Genomic DNA, 15,897 nt, shown 5'->3' on the forward strand with positions numbered 1-15,897 from the left:
TGCTGGTATCTTCTCGGCCAGTGGCCAAGTAAACAGGGCAACAAGGAAAATTGGAAGTTTATCTACACTGAAATCTTTTGCAGAGACTCTAAAATCAGCCATGGTGAAGAGGGCTTTTCTGTGGAGAAGGGGGATGCCACTTCAGTAGAGTCCCCAAAAGAGAATCTCATTAACCAGGCAACATTGACTGTATCACAGCAGAACAGAGCCCCTATTCTGATGGGCTCCTCCAAGACAACCTGTATTACCTAAGAGGCTATCTGTGAAACAAGACAAACTTCATTCACCATACAGCTCTTCCCTTTACCCTCTCATAACTTACCACCACCTCCCACCAGAAACCATATGTTCCTATTCTTTTCTGTAGCTCAGTATGCCATAAAAACTTGAATCATCTACTTCTTCATCAAATCTCATATTTTGTGGGATTTTGTGCATATGTACATAATTTAAATGGTTTTTCTCTTGTTAGTTTGTCTACTGACAGTTTACTTCATAGCCTCAATTATTGAATCTTTGGAGAGTAACAAGTTTCCCCTCCCCTACACTATAATAATCAATGTTGCAGTGAAACACTTTGGAACATATTCATATCATTAGGATGTACTAGAATTAGAATTGCTAGATCCCAATGTATGCGTTTTTCATTTAGCTAATTCTAAATTGCTCTTTATAGAAGTTGTTCAATTCACTTCTACCAGCAAACACAATTTCACTGATATTTAAATTCCAAGTTAAATCAGAAGGTCCCAAGACCACCAAGAATTTCTATTTTGTACACATCTGTGTCTTTTTTTCTGATTTTCTTTGACTGGATTTGAAATCTGCCCACATCGAACTTAGTTTTGGAACTAAGAGCACCTCCCTGTAACATTTTTCCTTCAGTTAATAGGAAAAGTTAATGACATCATGGCTTCTATTTTACTCACATTACTCTTAATTCTTATATTCTGGCTGTTCAGCATTGGTTTAAGTTCTGATTCCAACAGCATGTTTCACTGGAGAAGCAGAACTCCCATTTTCAATAAAAGAAGATTCAAATTATGGCTGGTCAGCCAGGAGACACCTGGTCCTGGAGACAAATTTGCTGTAAAACAATTAAGGTAAAGGTAACAAAGATAAGGCCCAGAAGCAGAACATGGTAAAATAGTGGCCTGAAGTTTTAAAAAGATCTCACACATTGAAAAACACCAATTGGGTATGAATAGAGGGAAGAACACTTCCGATTTTATAGTGAGCCCAAATATTTAAAGATAACAAATATATTTATGACTTTGCCAGTCTACCGTATTCAGATACTTAAAGGGCAAAGTTAAACACTAAGAAGTCGCCTTGCTGCCCGAGTAAGCCAAAGTTCCTTCTGCTGGATATTATAGATCTTGTAGAAATTAAACTCCTGAGGCTGAAGTGCTGCTACAATTGCCTGTCAGCCATTGGAAATGAATCATTTGAGAAAGTGCTTCTGTGCTTTGAGTATTAAATTGATTAATATTTTTTAAAATTTATTAACATAGTATATCATCACCATTTAATATTGGAGTGTCTTTAGTATTCTGAGATGATAAGGACTATATAGAACTGTTATATCAACCATTTGATTTGAATCAATAAGTTAGTTTAAAAATGTATTTTCACCAATAGTTTTAATGATTTTCTTCCACCAAATTGTGACTTGGATTAATTGACCCACAAAAATTCAGATAAAACAGACAAATCAGTTTTGTTTGCTGACTCAGCCTTAGATTCTTTAGTCTAGAAAATGATTGCCAAATGCAAGTCTATGAACCTCTAAAAAATTGCCCCTAGGCAGCTGCCAGGTAAGAATAGTAAGGACAGTCTGTTCATAGACAGTAGTCAAAAACCCATTTGTGAAAGAAAATGGTTCTTTAGTCTAAGATTATGTCTTTCTCTTCAGTATTAAGATGAGAAAATGTCTTTATTTCTGTGAATTTCTGTGGTAATATATGGTAGTGGTTTTTCAGTTTTTTGGTTTCTTGTGTGTTTGTTTTGCTATATTGGGGGTCGAACCCAGGGCCTTCTGCATGCTAGGCAGGTATCCCGCCACTGAGTTACTCTGCCAACCCAGTGTGTTTGGCAAACATATTCCCTTATTTGGCAAACTAAAACTATGAGTCCTTCCACTGTTTAAAAAATTATTGTCAAGTAAAAAATCTAATAGTCTAGAAATCCATAATCTAGGATTTTTTTCTAAAACTGTACCTCTGGACATCTCAGTTCTACTTTGGAAATTTAGAATCATTTGATTATTGAACTAAATTTCTTCAGAACTTTCCTTGATGAAGGCAGGTCTGAGAATTTCTATGTTTAATTCAGTGCTGTGTTTTTGGTACCTGAAAAGATATTTTGCACACAAAAGTAGTATTTAATAAATATTTGTTGACTGAATGGTATTGGACATTATCTGTTCATCTAATTATAAATGTTTTACTCTAGGTTGATATATGCATATACAGGTAACATACCTTTATTCCTAAAACAAGATCTCGACATATTTGTTATCTCCTCTACCTCTGGAAACTGCCTCCTCTAGGGAGAAGGGCACCCCCCCACACCTAGGATACAGAAAACCTAGTTATATTGTCCTGACTGGGTCAAGGCTGGTTATCTTATATTGAGTGATCCAGAGTGGACCAATCAGGATTTCCCAGGATGTTGCAATTAAGGCAGAGATAATGGCTGGAGCCTGTAATGAACTCTAAAACTATAGGAAAACCATAAATTTCTATGTCAAACTCAGAAACTAAGGAAAATAGTGTAGCACTAGAGAAGGAAGTAGGGCAAGAAGAGGACAGGAAATGCTAGCTGCTACCTTCCCAGGTCCTTGTTCTCAACTGTTTCTGAAGCTAGATTGCCCCTGGCTGGGGGTTCCCTTAGTATCCCTGAAATCCTTGCAGTAAATTTCTTCTTTGCTTTGTTGTTCTTTTTAATGATGTCTTATTTTGGAGTGTGTGTGTGCGCTTAAAATGGTTCAATTTTGGACTGGAGTTGTGGCTCAGTGGTAGAGCACTTGCCTAGCATGTGTGAGGCACTGGGTTTTATCCTCAGTACCACATAAAAATAAATTAATTAGGTTTGGGATTGTGGCTCAGCGGTAGAGCGCTTGCCTAGCACGGGCGGGACCTGGGTTCGATCCTCAGCATCACATAAAAATAAAGGCATTGTGTTGTTTCCACCTACACCTAAAAAATAAATATTTAAAAAAAATAAAAATTAATTAATTAAATTAAACAAAATGGTTCAACTTTATTTCCGTTAAAATCCTAGGATCTAAAAATCTTAGGACCAATGAATTCTAACAAAAAAACAGTGCTTTAATTTTATATTACGGTCGATTTTTTAAAACAATTTTTAAAAATTTTTTTAGTTGTAGATGAACATGGTACCTTTATTTTATTTATTTATTTTTACATGGTGTTGAAGATCAAACCCAGAGCCCCACATATGTAGGGCAAGTGCTCTACCACTGAGCCACACCCCCAGCCCTTATCGTTGATTTTTCCTTGAAAATTATGCAATTTTTAAATAATTTACCAGCTCAGTAACTCTTTAGCTATAGTTTTGGTCAGCAAAGAGTTTGGTGCATTGTATTTTTTTTTTAAGTTATCCATAAAGCTACCCGCCACAGGTAGGCATTTAAGCAGCAGGCAAAAGTGAGGATGGCCCTTTCTCTTCTAGGTAATTATTGCAGCTAACCTGCAAATAGAGACAAGTGCTTCCATCCATAGCATGTGACTTGCCCTAATTGAAAATGTTAAAAAACTTCTAGCCTGGGGTGTAGCTCAGTGATAGAGTATACAATTAACATGTGGGAGACCCTGGGTTCAATTCCCAGCACCAAAGAAAAAAACATTTTAAATTATTTGTTTTAAACTCCAATAAATTAAAATTTAGCCTTTGATTCTAATTCAGTGAGAGTATATTTTCTATCAAACCGTTAACCATTACTCAAACCAGGTTTAATAGATCCAGAGTTTTTTAAAGTTATTATTAGAAAATTTAGAAAAATAATATTTGTACACATGTGCCAGTGGCCATTTACGTATTTTTATCATTAGAAAATGTGATTTTCCAGGATTGAAGCAGAACCTTTTCCTGCAAGATGATCAACAATTAATAGCTTCAGGGTATCTCCTTCAATAAGCTTTTCTTAAAACATCTCCTGTAAAATGAGCAGTTGAAATCATCTAACATTATTGTGTGAGAGAGTGTAATTCAGAAACATAGCACCCCATATGATATATATTACATTCACAATGAACACTTTATAGATATATCTAAGAACTATAATACTAAGGCATAAGCAAATAATAGCAATGTATCTTTTCTTTGCAACACTTACCAGCTGTGTTGGACCAGCATCATTTAGACATTATTGTCTGTCCCTCTGGGACTAGGAGTGAAAAATTAAAAACAGATATATTACTGAAGACAGCAGGGTTAAGAACATCCCTTCTGGGTATAAAAGAAGAAAAAGTTTCTCTTAAGTTTTACTGAAAGGTGGCAAAGTTGTACAATAAATACAAGTCCAAAAACCCTCTCAGCTTTGAATTTGTTAAAAACTCTAAGTAGACTTTGAAAAGTAATCTTTCTCTAATTAGGAAAGTACTTCCTACATACTTTGGAAATTTAGAAAAACAGAACTTTTTTTTTTTTTTTTTGGTACTGTGAATTGAAAGACAATCGAATGAATTGGACTTAATTTTCCCATGTTCATATATGAATACACGACCAGTGTTAACTCCACACCATGTACAACCACAAGAATGGGGTCCTAATTAGAATGTCATATTCCATATCTGTATAGTATGCCAAAATACATTCATTCTATTGTCATGTATATCTAAAAACGAACAATTTTTTTTAATTGGGAAAAAAGAAAATACAGAATGATATGAAGAAGAAAGCAGAAATTGCTTATAATATTACAAATACTTAATATGGGGGGGCATTTTTTTCATTACTGTTTGAGGGATGTTCATTTACTGGCTTATTCTTAGTGACTTTGGTATCTGAGTGGATGATCTTGCATTCCCAGCTGCCTCACATCACCTCTAATAATCCTATCTACCGCTCTACTTTAGCCATAAAGATTGCATGTTGGACCTCCCCAGTGCCTGCATCACTCATGCTGTCCAGCTGGCTTGCTGTACCTCCAGTCCATTAACCCTCACTTTCCACTGTCCGTCCTCTTCTTACTGTTTCCCTCCTTATCCACATTGGATTTCATAGATCATAGCCTCGTTTTTTTGTACTTTTTAATTTTTAAAATTTATTCATTTATGTTTTTTTTTAAACAGTCACATTCTTGCAACACCTTCAACCCTCTCTTCTTTGTTGTACTCACCCAGCAAAACTCTCTCATGGCTGTCACAGGTGGCTTTCTCTGTGTCCGTCCCTGATCAACAAACTTTTCCTGTTTTGTGTTACATTTGTAAGTAGAAACGTCAAAAGGACACTAAATATTATCAACATAAAATATTTTTAAAATATTTATTTTTTGTAGCTGTAGTTGGACACAATAACTTTATTTTATTTATTTATATGTGGTGCTGAGGATCAAACCCAGGGCCTTCCACGTGCAAGGCGAGCACTCTACCACTGACCCACAATCCCAGCCCTAATATATAATATTTTAATATGCCTCTTTCTGAATCACAAAGATCACTTGGCCAAAAATCATGTAAGGTATGGAAAATTTTAGTAATATCATCAGTGATCTCAAGTATAATATAAATAGATAAAGAGATAATTTTTTACTATCCAAACTCGATTACTTAATAATCTGTTTCTTCTGTGAAACACTTATAAATATCAATCATTAACCTGATAACTAAATTTTGAAAAATCTGAATAAACTCTCAAATATTTACAGGCCAGGTGCTGTAACACATGCTGTGATCCCACTACTTGGGAGACTGAGATAGGAGGATCACAAGTTGGAGGTCCACCTGCGCAACTTAAGGAGACCCCATCCAAAAGAATTAAAAACAAAAAAATAAATAAACAAGTGGGAGTAGCAGGGAGGACTAGGAATGTAGCTCAGTACCTACCAGCCTTGCATGAGGGCCTGTGTTCAATAATCAGTATTGGTTAAAAAAAATTTAGCCAGGCACGAGGGTGCCTGCCTGTAATCCCAGCAGTTCAGGAGGCTGAGACAGGAGGATCGTGAGTTCAAAGCCAGCTTCAGCAAAAGTGAGGCCCTAAGCAACTCAGTGAGACCTTGTCTCTAAATAAAATACAAAATAGGCCTAGGGATGTGGCTCAGTTGTTAAGTGCCCCGAATTCAATCCCCGGTTCCCCTCCCCCAAAAAACTTTTATAGGCAAATTTCTCAACTAGAGGAAAAGTTAAATTATAAATCAAACAAGTTAAGAAACTCCTAGTTGAAAGAAAAAATAAGCGTGCTCTGTGGTGGAGTGCTTGCCTAGCATGCACAGGTCCTGGGTTCAATCCCCAACACTGCAAAAACTAATAAGGAAAAAATAAACTAAAAAATCAACTCCTTGGGAATTAATCAAACATCTAAATCTCTGAATCAAAGAGGAAAATAAAATATAAATTATCTGTAAACTATAATACAGACGTTGCTATTTCATATAAAATATATTGTATACACCTCAAGACGAACTTGGAATGATGTGTAGCTTTAAACTAAATTTATAATTACAAAAATAGTAACAAAAAGAAAGTATTCTCAGAAACTATTAAAACACTTAAATAATTCCAAGAATGTAGGAAATAGGAATATTCAAAGACAAATTAGTAGATTATAAAATAATCAAATAAAAACAAATTGTAGGGATTTCAAAGAAAATTAGCTAATAAGCCTAATAAAGGAACAGCACAACACACACACACACACACACACACGCATGCTCGTGTATGCATGTGCGCACACACACACACATATCCCATAACTTTAGGTGTGATTAGAAATAGAGAAGAGGCCAAATTAAGAGAGAATAGTATGTACCACCTAATGACAATACAGCTGAAATTCTACAGAAGATGTTAGTCTTCTAGCAAAGTACAAATTGCACAAAACCGACTCGTGGATCACCTAATGTCTCCTAACAGAGCAACAAGAGAAGTAGGAAAGGTTTTTAAGCAAGAGGAAAGATGCTTTTGGTTAAAAACCTGGAAGTGATCATGTGATTCTTCTTTTTAAATCAGTTCCTCTTCCTATCACCCTAATAATCCAATGGTAAAGACTTTAAAATATATGGCAATGAAGAGGCTGCACATATGAGGGACTCCAACAAGTGCATCTGTCCAGCACTCATAGTAGGTCTTCTTGGTAAGCTGACTTTCCATATCGTGAGATGCTTATTTATGTATATCCTCCTCTCTTCTCAAAGTGCTTCATACTATGACAATATCATGTCACTTTTCACTGAGGAGGTAAGCCCCTGAAGGGAATGGGATCTGCAAACCTGCTTTCATCTGTCATGGAAATGAAAGTGTCCTCTTCTTCTCGAAGATTAATCTGACAACTTGTGCACCGTATCTCCTTCACTTAGGAACCTGACCCTCATACCCATCCCTTCTGTCTTCTAAGAGTCCCATGGACCCTTTCTGCTGTGTCATCCCATCAGCATGCGCAACTATGTGTTCCATCCAGACACCTCCTTGGCCTTCTCCAGCTGTGGCTCCATTTCCCTGGTCTCCTTCACACCCAGACTCCTCCACACATTTGTCTGCATTCCTGCAGGTCACTCTCATGTCCTGTTCACTCCTCAAACCACTCCAGTCAGTCCTGTCCCAGCAACTTCACCAACACTCATCTGGTCAACCTCACCCATAACTTACCTCTGCTAGTCCAGAGGACACCCCTGGGTTCATCTTATTGGACCCATCAACAGCTTGTAGCCTGATAGGCCCACTTTCCTGTTTGAAGCACGACAATCACACTGTGTGCTGGAGCTGTTTCCTTTGGGTTGAAAGAACTGATTGTGTCTCTTCTCAACTCCAGGTTCAGTGACAGCACATTCATTGCTTGAAATTGGCCATGGTAGGAGACTTTATGCCATGGAAATCAGTAAATGCCTCAAATCAGAGCTGCTTTATTATGGAGAACTGGCTATGCAACATTTACCTGCTTCCAAACATCCCTTTATCATGTGTTTCTTTCTTCACTGACATTGTCAGCCCTTCAGTAGATATTCTTTAAATGACCCCCACGTTTTCAAATGTTTCTTTGGGCTTTCTTTCTCATTGTCTTATTAAGGGATCAAATTAAGTTCCATGGCTTGAAATACTCTCATGATTATGATGATCTTAAGCCCTGTGATTAATATGAATCTGGTATTAAATAGATTTATTGAATTCAATTAAGTGGCAAATAAATCTCCTTTTGAGCAATTGCTCTGGTTTGCCCTAATTCCTAATGGAGAGTGAGTGTCTATTTTAGAACGCCAAATGACCATATGATTTTAGTTGTCCCAAATGAGCTGAGGTTATCTGATCCACCAAAACATAAAGTTGGACATGTACTGTATAAATGAATGGAAGTAGTATACACCTTGTTGAGAGCTAGCAGATCTCAGACATAAGCACATTGCAAGAGCAGATGACTCCTGCTCCCAGTGTTTACTCTGTCTGCATTGCCACTCTTCATGTCCATAGCCCTTCCTTCAAGCCATACATATGGCCTTTTTAGGAATTCCCTGTGCCCAACTGATAAAGGAAGAAAAAAAAAAGAATCCAAGTCTCTAGTTCACAGACCGTTTCACATTGTTATGGCCCCATCTGGAAGAGGACTCAGTAGCACTGCAGTCCCATTAGGAGCAGATCAGGAGAATGATAAAAGAAAATCTTCCCAGTAGGCAGAACTTCAAGCAACTCATCTGGTTTCCTGCTTTGCTTAGAAAGAGTCATAGCTGGAAGGGGAGATATATACTGACTCATGATTTACTGATGGTTTGAGTGGATCCCCACTCCCGAGGTGGAATTCCTTAAAAGTCTTAATGCTCTTTGAAATCCATTGTATATAACAAATGAACTTATACCTTTTATGAATCTATAATTAACTTATTTTTGTGCATCTGACTATGTTCCACCCTCAGTAAAATTGAGAAATGTCACATTATTTTCTATGGGAGTTAATTCTCTCACAGGACCCTGGATTTAAAAGGCTGAAGTGAATTGTCAGAGATTTGGAAAGAATAAGACAGGGAGATATGGGGAAAAGTTATACACATAGACTCTCAGACTAGGCAGAAGTAGGAGGATATTGGTGATTAGATGGGTACTCTAAAGTCACCTTACTGAAAAAAAAATGCTCTCAATAATCCAGGAGATATGATGACTAGTTCCCTGGGTATCAGTCTGTCTCTATTCCATTGCTTATGCAGTGGTCTCATAAAGTGGCCATGGTGTCAGAGATGAAGGTTTATTATGGATTCAACAACAAGTATGTCCTTTCACTAATCTAAATGCTTAGTGCCCAACTCATCAACAGCAGCTACCAGTCCCCAATTTGGAACATTTCCTGGGAGAATCAGTTTAGTTACAGTAATGTTTTCCATCATGAAGGGGACAACAATTTTCCTTCACTGGGTGAAATAGGTGTTTGTTCTATGTACTTCCTGTCTCTAGTACTTCTGCCAATACCACCTTCCATGGAATTAGTGAAGCCATTAATTCACCTAATGCTATCTCATATAGAACATTGCTTCTTACCAGGGGCCAGTTTTTTTTGATGCTAAAAGTGTTTCGGGGGCTCCTGTTGCCATAGTGCACTAGTGTTTCCACTCATCTCATTACCCAGAAGAACCTGTGTAATATACAGGGCTATATATCTTCTAGCACACTGGAGTGGCCTATTGAAGACTTAGCCATGGCACCAGCTGGGAAAATGCTGGAGAGGCTGGGGTTCTGTTCTGTGGAATATATGTAATATATATTTCAAAATTCTAACTCTATAGTGAGAACACATAAGTCTTAAAACCCAGGACTGGAAATGGTAGTGTCATTTCTATTATATTTAATCACTTAAAAATGTTCACTTCCTGTCTCTGCGAATTGGGCTTTATCTACAAAGTGAGTTTTTATTCAATGAAGAAATGCTTCCATCAGAAGACACAATGAAGGTTACATTTAACTGACAGTTGAGTATGTACCCTGGCTATTTTTGGCATTTCATGATTCTAAATCATCAGAGGGGAAAGGGGGTTACTGTATTATCTTGGGTGATTTGTCCTTATTATTAAAGGAGAATAAGGTTGCTCTAGCATGGTGGGGTAGTGAAGAACATATCTGGAACCTACGGAGTTCTAGGGATCGGTTGCTGGTATTTCCATATCTGGAGGAAAATTTTAATGGAAGACTATTGAAATTCAGCTGAGGCCGGACTGCCAAGGGCTCACACCCCTCAGGAAGAAAGTTTTGGGTTATCCCAGCAGGTAAAGATCCCAGCTGAAGGAGCTAGAGGAACATGGAATGGGCCACAGAGGCAAGAGGTATAGATAACCAGTATGCCTGTGACAGTTACATGAACGAAGATCACAGTAACCATCTTCCTGTTCTTGCTTACCCTGTTATGCACATATATTTTATTAGTTATCCTTCTGTATAGCAGAATTTTTTTCTTCCCTCTTCCAACCTTTGTCTATATTTTGTGAATAGTATAGGCTCTGGAATGTTCTTCAAATCAACACACTGCAATCCACTTCCATAACTGATTATTTGATGTCAAGATTGTCCCTGATATGGCCAGTAGAATAATTTAAGCTGGCCCCTGTATCTTTTTGATAGGTCCCCAATCAACTTTTTGAGCTTTTCATAGTGACCCAGTAAGGTATTCCAGGTTCACCTTATTTTTTGCAGCTCTGCCCTTTGCAATCAGCCATTTCTTCATCATCATAGTTTTTGTATATTTGTTTGTCTTAATAGGAAATGACACTGAAGAAACCAAAATTTGGGTGTGGGGTGTGCTCTTTGCCACAAGAGTGTCATTATGTCTAGGTCCTCTCCATGGATAAAATTATATAATATCAAATAACTATTTTTTACTAACATGTCTTAAAATTCATGAGCTGGTAATTTAAAAAAAATTTTTTAAATCATGAGCTTGTACAATACCTTCAGTTTAGTCTAATATCCTTGGCCACTCCCTCTCCCTCCCTCAACTCATATTTCTAACAGAACAATAGATCTCTCAGAACTTCAATATATCTACTCTTTTGCACAATCCTACAATACACTCAATACAGTTTCAGAATTGTGGTGTCAATACTACTTCCAACAACAAACCTACTATATAAAGTTCATAGTTGTTTTCCAATTTTAAAAACTAATAGTGTTTTATTACTTTCATTTAAAAAATCTTAGGATAAACATGACAGAGTGTTCATATTTATCAATTCTAGATGACAATTACCCAAGTGTTTTGTTATTCATTGTTTTCTTTTAAAAACTCTTTATTGAAGTATAATATGCATATGAAAAATATGCTTATAGGTGAATGGTTAAGTGAATTTTTATTAATTGACATGTGAGTGGTTAAATGGATTTTTATTAATTGACATATATTTCTCTCTGGAGGAACGTTTCTTTATGCAGATATGGAGAAACAGAATCATTGGCTTCAAGCTTGTATTCATTTTAAGACATATTCCTAAATTGTACTTCAAATTGAGTTTATTCTCCCACCAACATTGTGTGAGAATATGTATTTGCCTACAGAAACAACAAAAGTTAATATCAAATAACTATTTTTTACCAACCTAATGGATGAAATATTAGTATCTCATTGCATTTCTTTTAGTAAAGGTAATTTTAAATTCAGTTATTGGCTATTTGAATTACATCTCACATGAATGTTTATTTCCCCGTTTTCCTATTTGATTGTTAGTCTCTTTCTGTTTCCACATGTACAAAATTTTTAAAAATTGGGTTAAGTTTGGGGCTATTTTTGCACTTTGTCTGTTGGTTGTGCTGTGTTGGTTAAGTCAGTAAGGCTTTATGATTCCTTCTCCTCTCTGCAGATCCTCTGCTTCTCTGGAGATGAACTGAGTAAATCATGACCGACCTTGTGCACCACTGAGTTGTGATTAGTGACTCTGTTCAACTTCAAATACATAAATAAAGGACCTTATCACCTCATTTTTCCTGAAACAAATCAAATCAAATTTCTAAACTTCTTCCTGTAAATTATGAACAAAGGAAGGTCCTGAAATTACCAGGGAGAAAGTCTGAGAAATTGAAATTGATTATCTGATTCCCATCTTTACCAATTTAATTTGCATAAAATATCATTCATATCTCTTCTTCATTCCTTTGTTTCCTTTCTCTTTTTCGGGGGTGGGGGCTTTTATAGTTTGACTGAAGAGTTTTAGCTCTTAACTCATATTTTCTCATAAGATCTTAAATTCCTCAACCCCACCATCTCCCATGTTAGGAACTTTTGGGATCACTGCTCTGCATATTGAAGAGTGGACTACTGCATGTAGGGTGATTGCTAATCCCTAAGACTTATACCTGTGGGTCTGGAAGGTGAGAAGATGGGCATTTCTGTACTGAATCGACTCTCCTTCCCTTCCCTAAACTCATTGTCTTCATGCAGATCCTTCAGCATCTCTTTCTGCCAGTGGGTGGCATGGACTTATATGGCTGGCAGGACCTCATTGGCAAATTTTTAGAAATTTTCCAAGCTGGGTGTTAAGCACAGTCATTGTTAAAAGTTAAATTATATAAACTTACAATTATATAAGTCATATAAAATGAAGATAATAAATACTTAAAACTCATGGCTCCCTAATTATTTTACTACACTTTACTAGAATGCTCTTTATATTATTTGTACCTATTGCATCTGTTGAGAGGATGTCATTTAATGGTGTCCTACTGTGCGTCTGTTCTCAACTCTGTGTTTTCTTGGTAGCTTTTGTTTGGTTGTAGTGACAATATTTAAAGCACTGAAATCAGAAAAGCACTGCATATATGAGTTTGAGTTATTATTTTGTTGAAAATGATAAAAATGTAGATTAAACTTAAATCATGTCTATACCCTTTAAATTATAGATAGCCCCAGATAGAAGAAATACTCCTCCAGGATTTGAAAACTATCACTTGATTTAGCAAAGAAGTTACTTACATCATCGACTAACAACTAATGTTCCCATGTGTATTTTTGTTGTTTAACTTTGCTCTTATTCCCAACATAAATGAAAATCTCAATCACTATTCATGCCAGAACTGCACTTTCTCATTGGTTGCAACTCTAGGTTGGTTTTAGATATGAGAATTTGACAAAAATCAAGCATACTATTCTTTGAGAATTAATTGTGCTGTAGAAGTCTTAATAAAGAATAATATATACTTATTATCATTTTCAAATTCTGTACAGCATATACTTCATAATGAACTATGTACATTATATATATCTGTCTATAGACATATATATACAGATACCTGTGTGTGTGTATCTGTATATAGACCCATATAATCAGATACAGATAGAGATATAGATTTTTTTTAAATGGTGGCTAAACTTTCACCAACTTGCTACTGGCCCCAGTCCAGATGTAACTATTAGCATAGTTTGTTGACCACATGATGTTATGAAAAAAAAAAAAAAACACTGAATGGCATGTCAACATTTGCAAATTGCAAATTTTCACATAAAAAGCTGGAATTCTGAATTCTTTTGAAGCATCAGATCTGGTCCCACAGTGTTCCAGGGCAGCACTCAGCAGCAGCTGAGCCACTGGAGTTATACCCTCAGTTTACAGCCATCCCACCACTCCCTGCTTTCCTCCCACCCTGCTGCTGAGTGCAGAATTCCCTTTATTACCATGTCTGTGCTGTGGATTTTCCATCCCTTATTTATCCCACAACAGCAACACCCAACCTACCGTTGCAGTTAGAAATCTGGAAACCTCAGCCTTGACTTATAGCTAAATTAGATCCCACCTTCTATTGGTTTAAATCTCATTAGCTCTCAATGATTTCTCATAAGAACTAAGAAAACATATGTGAAAGGGTTTTGAAACTATTTAAAGCTACCAAATGATAGGTTTTATAGGACGTACATAATTTATAACATCACTTAGTTTTATGCATTAATAAAACTTCATTAAAATCCAATTTGTTACATTTTCCATAACTAATGACAGTAAATATATGTTTATTATTTTTCACTTATGCCTTACTTGTCTTCTTTCTCCTCCTTTTCTCCCCCTTCTTTGTCTTTTCTAATTTAATGTTACTTCTGAAGTACAATGCAGTAATGAGGTTGTTGCATTTTTTAAATTAAAATTCATACTCTGGTCTGCATTCTGGCCTAATTTAAACACTGACATTATAAACTCATGCTAATTAGCCTGAATGGCCAAATCCCCCATCAATTAAGCAAATGTAGAAATTTCAGATTACTTCAGTCACCCTATGTTAAGGTTAAAAGAAAAAAAAAATGTGATGATTGTCATCTGTAATGAAAGTGGCCCATCTCTGGGACATCATATCAAACTATTTTTTATCATTATGGAATCATGGGTGCAATAATATTTTGACATCATTGTGTTTTGAGTGTAAACATTTGAACACAGTTGTGTTCTACTGTAATGGCAAGTTGTGTCTCTGTGAGGTGAAGGGTTTTTTTCTGTAATGTTGAACCAATTTGATTTGAAAAAATATGTTACTTTCATTCCTTTTGTCAACACACCTAACACCATTTTTCTGTGTGTTCATCAGGTCACATAAAGTGTCTTGCCTTTCCAGTCTTGAATTTGCAAATGGTCTGAGTACCAAAATTTATTTTTGTTAATTATCAAAGACAAAGAAAAAAGTAAAGTTTACCAGGAACTGCACACAGCACATGCGGCTCAGTGGTGGAGCCTCTGCCGAGTGTGCATGAGGCTTTGGGGCTCAACCCCAGCATGGGATCGACACACACTAATAATATGTTGAGCACCCTTCTCCATGGGAGTAAGAAGTGATTATTAGACTCCCAGGCTAGCCCCTAATGAAGTTTAATATTTCGACTGATAATAATCTAAGTTCTGATTTCTGAAGCAAGGAGGAAAGAGGGAAGAGGAAATGAGAGGAAAAGTGGGGGGAGTAGAATAAGCAAGACAAAGCTGGGAGATTCAGAGAATGGAGGACGTGAAAGAGAAGGGCTTGAAGAACACTTTCCCTGGGATTAGGCTGCTCTAAGCAACATCTTGAGATACAATATGCAGTTATTTTATTTTTTGTGCCCTCCAATTTTCACCTCTGCATCCCCTTCTTCAGAACCCTTGCCCTCATTTGGGGTGCCAAGTTCCTGCCCTATCTATGCCTATTCTACCTTATCCCACCCTCCAAAATCATGCTCTTGAAACTCCCATTTCTCAGTGCATCTGTTCTTAGCAAGATATTGGAAAATATTAGCCTCAGAGATCCTAGACATTTTGTGGAGTTCAAAGAAACCCAAACTTCTGATATCTACCATTCTCCACTGAGGGGAATTCCAGACAATGTCACAAAACGAAGCAGGAAAAAAACTTAAAGCAGTACAGAATTCTCCTCTTATCCACAATTCCCCCGCCCGTGGTTTCAGTTACTGGCAGTCAACCATCATTTCAAAATATTAAATGGAAAATTCCAGAAAAAAACAATTCATAAGTTTTAAATTTCAAGTTGTCCTGAGTGATGTGCTAAAATCTCCCACTCCTCCTGTGTGGGGAGCTGCTGTGAATGACCACGCCTTCCAGTCCTGAAGCAGGAGGCTCTGACCAAGCACTGCATTTCGTGGTGACTTGGGCATTGTCCCAGCTCAGAGAGCAAGGCGTGGCTCCAGGTGTAGGCGTCACCTGCCAGGGTTGAGCTACGCTCACCTATTCCTTTGTAATCCTACCCCTTGCCTAATATGAATGGCTTCTTCCCAATAAAATGG

This window comes from Marmota monax, unplaced genomic scaffold (assembly GCF_021218885.2).
Source record: "Marmota monax isolate L192 unplaced genomic scaffold, Marmota_monax_Labrador192_F-V1.1 WCK01_AAM20220418_F8-fsc00125, whole genome shotgun sequence".
NCBI classification, from domain to species: domain Eukaryota; kingdom Metazoa; phylum Chordata; class Mammalia; order Rodentia; family Sciuridae; genus Marmota; species Marmota monax.